Source organism: Megalobrama amblycephala, linkage group LG13, assembly GCF_018812025.1.
Source record: "Megalobrama amblycephala isolate DHTTF-2021 linkage group LG13, ASM1881202v1, whole genome shotgun sequence".
NCBI lineage: Eukaryota > Metazoa > Chordata > Actinopteri > Cypriniformes > Xenocyprididae > Megalobrama > Megalobrama amblycephala.
The window spans coordinates 27,993,064-27,999,497 of record NC_063056.1 but is presented as its reverse complement, the minus strand read 5'-3'; positions in this window follow the sequence as shown (position 1 = coordinate 27,999,497).

Below are 6,434 nucleotides of genomic sequence, written 5' to 3'. Positions count from 1 at the left end.
GGTCACATTTGCCCATGAAGTCTCACCAAAAGTTCGCTAATGTGACTGCATTAGACCAATCAGTAGCAACAAGTGACCATATTTTTGAGTGAGTGATTCATTCATTCAGTAATGATTCATTTGAATCACTCACTCAATCGATTTCTTTAAACACTGAGGCTGCATTCGAAATTGTATAAAAAGTGTGTGTGGTATGAATGTAATCCAGATGTACTACATTCGCCATGTTGTCATTATCATGTGACCTACCAACATCAGCTGCGTCGATTCACTGCCATTCACAAATCCTCTCCTGGTGGCCCATTGGAATAGTAAAGTGTCCATCGTATGCATACTTCAAAATCTTGCTGGAAGTAGCAGATCATCTGGGTACTTTTTGCCTACTCTTACCGTGTAAGTACTGTGAGTTTGGACATATTTCTTTTATCACATACTGTTTTCACCTACTATATAGTGGGGAAGTATGCTATTTCGGATGCAGCCTGATTCATTCAGGAATGAGACAATGGCCTTGTCCTAAAGGGCACCCTAAACACTCACGGTCTTCCTACAAGTCTGCACTTTCGTGACTGTTGGGAAGATGTCTGCTGCGGAGCTCACACCAGTGCGGGCTCTGCAAAAGTGTGCATCGAGGGAGTATATCGACCGCAAAGGGGGCGCTCACGAGCACCCTTATGAAACCTAAAATTGACAAATGGGACACCCTATGGTCTCATGGACTAATCGGACACGTGCACGCAGAAGCCGTTGTAAATCCACAAGACCGAAAGTGCTATAAAGTGTGCCATTTGGGACAGGGCCAATAATAAGTCACCGAATCATTCACTCAAGCAATTCATTCAAACACAATGATACAATTTGTAACAAAGCACCATTATTACTGTGTGTTGCTAAGAGAGGTGCGATTCAGCTTGGAACTATTTTGGATGGCGAAGCAAAAGTAGAGGGTAATTGGCAATATTGAGTCTAAAATGTAAGTTATGCAATATTACCTTTTGGTTTATTAAACTGATCAAAACAGTAAGCCAATGTAAAATGAACCTGCAGTGCGTGTATTTATGGCGTATACCAGCAGGGGCTAACGAGGCCAGCAAAACTCTGATCCTTGTCTTTTTCATGTCATTGTTTTCATTAACAAAACCCTATCATTTCACTCTCTGTCTCTTCCATTCTATTTATCTACCTTGCTGGACTAGAGCGATCTGTATGGCCTCTCTGGGCTTTGAATGATTCTGTCGGAATCAGTCGTGCTCAGCTGTGTAATCCCTCTCTCCGTTGAGCAATGCATCTTTATCTCACTCCTCCAGTGTGTGTGTGTATGGGTGTATGCTCTTGCAGGTTCCTGCAGCATTTGTCAGCATGTGCTAGCCTTTCCGCTGAACAGAGCACTTTGAGCTGCCTTTGTAAGACAATATGCAGCCATATAGCCAAGGCATATGCATTATAGATTACATCTCATAAATAGACAGACAGAAAGAGAGGTGGGAAAGGATTATTTTTTAGAAGTTCATAAAACTTCACATTTTTCCCTTTATTTGCATTAGGTATTAAAGTTGTATGAAAGACAGATGAATGGAATTTATTGGAAATAATGAGCTGATTATGAAATTTTAATTTAAAATGTCTGCTCTGAATTAATTATCTCTAACTGGAAATTTGAGAAACTGTAGTATTTTGAAACCAAGTATATAAACAAACAAGGAAAGGATTCACTGAATTGATGATTTAATAAATTAACGAACAAATGAACACCTTAAATTAACTGTATGAATCTTTTTAATTACTCAGTGTGCTCATTTACCTCAACTTAACCTCAATAACTCAGAATGTTAAACTGGGGCAACAGACTGACAGAGTAAGGTTTTCTGTTTGATGTCATAAAATTTTGATCTTATCCTCATACATGATGATACAGAAGAAGCTTCTTTTGTTTTTATCTATTCATTTATTTATTCAGGTGGGAAGAGAGAACAGGAAATGATGGAGTGAAGAGGTGGAACAGAACTGGGAAATCTTGCATACCAGACTCAAACTGACATTGCCCACATCAGTGCCACAGCTCAATGTTTCAAACCTCTAAGTCACTACACTTTTTATCACAAATGAAACATTCACATATCACAAAAAGCAACAAATGGCATTTATTTGACTTATTTGATTAGCTAGGTGACCTTTGAGATATATTTCAGTCATTACAACTTTTAGGATAGTTTGTACATTTTTTAAATGTAAATAGAATGGACATAGGCGGACAGGCAGACTAGATCTGCTACGCTGCTGCAGCTGGAGCTATGGTTGCTATTGCTGCAGAGCAAGTACGACTTGCTTCTGCTAAATGCCCAGAACATGCATTTAATGGAAACATGCTGCTGGTGCTAGAGAGAGGGCGATCCCCTCCAGCAGATCTATGCAGGTGGTGCTGGGGAGGTGGAGGTATAGAATAAGAATTTGCATAGCACGCAGAGATACTGCATTTCATTTGGATGCATTATGGTTATATATAGGGAAATGGTAATGGTGAAATCAATTGGCTGAGAAAATTACATTAAAGGGGACATATCATGAAAATCTGACTTTTTCCGTGTTTAAGTGCAAAATTGGGTCCCCGGTGCATCTACCAACCCATAAAACATGAAAAAGGACAACCCAGTAACTTTGTTTTGGTAAGCCTTTCTCTGCAAGCATGTGAAAAAACGAGCCGTTCAGATTTCACTCCCCTTGTGACGTAGGAAGGGGATCTAATTATAATATTACCACCCATTAATCTGTATGTTTCCACCCACGGCGCCGCCATTTTGTTTTCACAAGCGACAACAGTGTACCAGTAACTCTGGTCCTGGAGTTCAGCTGTCCTGTACAGTTCAGCTACAACCCTGATCAAACACACTTGAATGTCGTCAGGATTACTAAAACTACATGTAGGAAGGTGAGTTGGGTCGGAGCAAAACTCTGCAGGAAACCAGGACTCAAGAATGACCGTCCCTGAGCTTGTGAAATGCCTCAGCTATGTAAACATTATCAATGATCTGTTAGCGGCTATAATAGTAAACATGTGAGTCTCCATAAACTCCTGGCATCTGAGCCACTAAGGACGCAGTGGTGTAATTTTATTTATGAAGGGAATGTTTCCAGATAAATTCATATACCAGTATGTGCAAGTCATTTTACACCAGACTGCTTTGCAGTCGAGGGTCAGTAAAACACAGGATTTGCACAGAAGATGATTCTCAAAGATGGATCGATACCAATTGTTCATGATCTTATAATTTCATATATATTTTGTGATGTTTACAAATTGTCTTATTGAATGTGTTTTGTTAGCACGTTGCTAATGTGTACTGTTAAATGTGGCTAAATGTTTCTTATTGTATTCATGGAGACCAGAGCCACAAAATACATGCCATACCTACGTGATCTGATATGCTGCATCACAAACAGTTTGTAATGATCCATTTTGAGAGTTATTTGTTGTGTGAGCTTCTCCTGTATTGTTAATGCCTCAGTGTATTGGAATCCCAAGCTTGGGGGCGGGAAGCACAAGCTCATTTGCATTTAAAGGTACATACACCAAATCAGCACATTTTTTCTCCCACCCACAAATAGGCAGTTAAAACATGGTATAATAAAAAAAAAAAATCCATTGGGTATTTTGAGCTGAACCTTCAAAGACACATTCTAGGGACACCGGAGACTTATATTACATCTTGTAAAAAGGGGCATAATAAGTCACCTTTAAATGAATCAGTCAAAACAGGAATAGAGTTTCATGGCTGAACTATTCCTTTTAGTGCTAAGCAGGCAACGCAACTCCACATTCACATATTCTAAATTGCATTGCCAGACAAAACTCAAACAAATCTGAAACACTCTAATTTGGAACTCTAAAATGTGGAAGTAACATGTAATTACCAGCACGAAAATAGATTCAGTTTTGATTCTAGTGTGGTGGGTCAACATTTGCTCAAAATTCTGGAAGTTAAGTGGCGGTGAGGGCCTCAGGTGGAACAAGCCAATCCACAGGTGTGGTAGCTGGATAAACAGAAATCGTATTACTATTCATGAGGCAACATGCATGCTTTCTCTGCCTAGAGACCTGTCCATCTCATCTCTGCTCAACAAAACACAAACTGTGACAATACAATTATCAGTTTTTAATTAAACAAACATCAACAGAGCGTACACCGCGAGCGCTGAAGAAAGACAAAGTATGCCTGAGAGAGTTTGTACATGAATGTGTGTGTGCATGTATTTTGGCAACCAGATACTTGAGGGTGAGATGAACCCTTAAAGGAAAATAAAAAAGTGTTTTTTTAATCTCTCAATTGTCTATCCTAGACAGCTATGTGATTCAAATTGAGGGATTATTCATCTACAAATTAGAATTCTGTCATCATTTTTTCACCATCATGTCATTATAAACCTGTATGACTTGTTGTGGAGCACGAAGATATTTTAAAGTTTTTTAAAAGTCAATGTAATTTTGGCCCCCTTAGACTTCCATTATAACAGTTCTTTTGTGTTCTACAGAAGAAAGAGAGTTTTGGAATGACATGAGGATGAGTAAATGATAACATAATTTTAATTTTTGTGTGAACTACCCCTTTAAGTCTCATCTTTCTCAGATTCTTCTCTGGAAAAAAGACTAAAGTAAATCGTGTAGCTTTGTACAACTGTATGTCAATAACAGTGCTATTTTAGTATCATTGAAATAACATTTATTAATAGTTTAAATTAGTTTTTATTTTTATATTTTCCATTTTCAATTTAATTTTAGTTAAAGGCACACTATGCAAATTTTCACCACTAGAGGTCGCTTAATCAAAACAAAGGAGTAGCTTGATGACGCCTTCTTTTCGCGGAATCATGGGAGGTGTTGTCTTTACGTCTACAGCCGGTGGAAAAGAATCGGGACGTGACTCTGGCAGAAATCATGTTCATGGATGAGATTATTATCGTTACTGTAGTATGAAGCAGAGCAGGGCTGAGTGCTGTGTGAGCAGAAACGAGGCAGCTGGAGCGATTGCTAATGAGAGACAAGCACGACACACACCTTGAGAGCAGCTGAACTTTTATTATGCCACAGTTGCCGCTTCTTCTGGTCAAGCGTATGTGGGGTAGAGCAGCGCTGTTTATCATAATAGATACATTTGTGTGTTGAAAGTTATTATAGTGCTACTCTGCGTTCACTCGGCAGGCTACTATGAGACAATTGTTGCACACTGCAGTAAGCTAGATCGATATTAGGCATGGTAAACACATGGTACTCACTGTAAATCAACAAAACAAGATTTAAAAAATAACTTACAAGACTTGCTGTGTTGAGCTATATAACATGATTTGTTTTCTGTTGAGGAATGTATCCAAACAGTTGCTCAACTGTTTAATAAGACACATAATAGATTAATGTGTCTTTGGTGTTTCCATGGTTTCTACAAAATATAACTGGAAACCGAAGGTAACATGATTATGATGTCATTGATAGGCGACACACTGACACGGTCCATGTCCTGGTTAAAATTGCTTATTTCTCTGGATTTAAACATTCTTGTAAACATTTGGGATAATGTAAGTACACAACTCAACAAAATATATAACATTGTTCTAGTGGTTTTTGGATATTTTAATCCAAAAATCTTGCATATTGTGCCTTTTAAAGTTTAAGTAAGTTTGTTTTTTCATTTTAGTTTTTGGGGTTTTTAACATCTACAGTTTTATTTTATTATATTATAATTATTATATTTATTATATTATTAATATATTAAGTTAAACTAAATAAAAATGAGAAATGTTTTCTTGGCAACTATATAAAATAAGTTGTTTAATTTTATTTCATTTTAAATATTTTTATTTTTATTCAGTTAACATTTATTTATTTGAATTAACAAATTTTGTGTGTTCTCCCTGTGTCAGCATGGGTTTTCTCCGGGTACTCCGGTTTCCCCCACAGTCCAAAGACACGCAGGTTAGGTGATTTGGACAGTCAAAATTGCCTGTGTGTGTGTGAGGAAAAAGCCCTGTGATGGACTGGCCATCTGTCCAGGGTGCTTTCCCCTGCCTCTGGCCTAGGAAACTGGGATAGGCTCCAGCCCTATGACTTAAAAGGTCGTATAAGGAATAGAAAGTGAGAAGTAACAAATATAACTTCAACTAGTCTATTTTTATGGCTCTTTACAGATTTTATCAGAAACATCTGATAAAATGCTAATACTTCAAAGAGATATATCTGAGAACATCTCAGCAATAACATTTTTCTCTGGCTTGAGAGAATAGCCACTTGGACCTGGTATAATGGTATAATGTCTTGTTAATCTATTATTTTGTCCTTAGTCATAGTGATGTCACTATAGTATAGCAGACATTATTTCAAAGAATCAACCTGTCAGATGATGCGTGGGAGTGAGCAAGCATGAGAAAGACAGAGACGTATAGGGAAT